Here is a 389-nt window from a genome sequence, read left to right as displayed (position 1 = left end):
CCGGTGGCGGACTTTGATAAGAAAAAAACTGGAGGTGCGGGGAATCGAACCCCGTGCCTCTCGCATGCGAAGCGAGCGCTCTACCATATGAGCTACACCCCCGATGTTGATACTTGCAATCCTCAAACTCTAGTAGCATGTACGGAACGTGCACAAGCTTATTACTGGAATATAATATTATTGTTTGAATATAATTGCTACTCCCTCTGTAAAAAAAAAATATAGCAATTGCTAGCAGTCTAGCACGCTTGTGGAATGAAGTTGTTAACCAATGCAGGCATACCGCACATATGCATGCGTGCAGCTTCAGGCACGCGACGGCCATCTTGCATCCATCCATACCCGACTGTAGTCAGCTCCTAGTTTCCACAGCCGTCACTGGCAGCTAA

The 389-nt window shown here is 47.3% G+C and overlaps 1 non-coding gene across 1 annotated transcript; it reads right to left on the bottom strand.

The window, feature by feature from the left end:
• Positions 1-29: 29 nt before the first annotated feature.
• Positions 30-102, bottom strand: TRNAA-CGC (transfer RNA alanine (anticodon CGC)). Its single transcript has one exon. It is a non-coding gene; the product is annotated as a tRNA-Ala (tRNA).
• Between the last annotated feature and the right edge of the window lie 287 nt (positions 103-389).

The sequence above is a fragment of the Triticum aestivum genome, chromosome 2D, assembly GCF_018294505.1.
Source record: "Triticum aestivum cultivar Chinese Spring chromosome 2D, IWGSC CS RefSeq v2.1, whole genome shotgun sequence".
Lineage (NCBI taxonomy): Eukaryota > Viridiplantae > Streptophyta > Magnoliopsida > Poales > Poaceae > Triticum > Triticum aestivum.
This window is presented reverse-complemented; position numbering and strand designations above follow the sequence as displayed.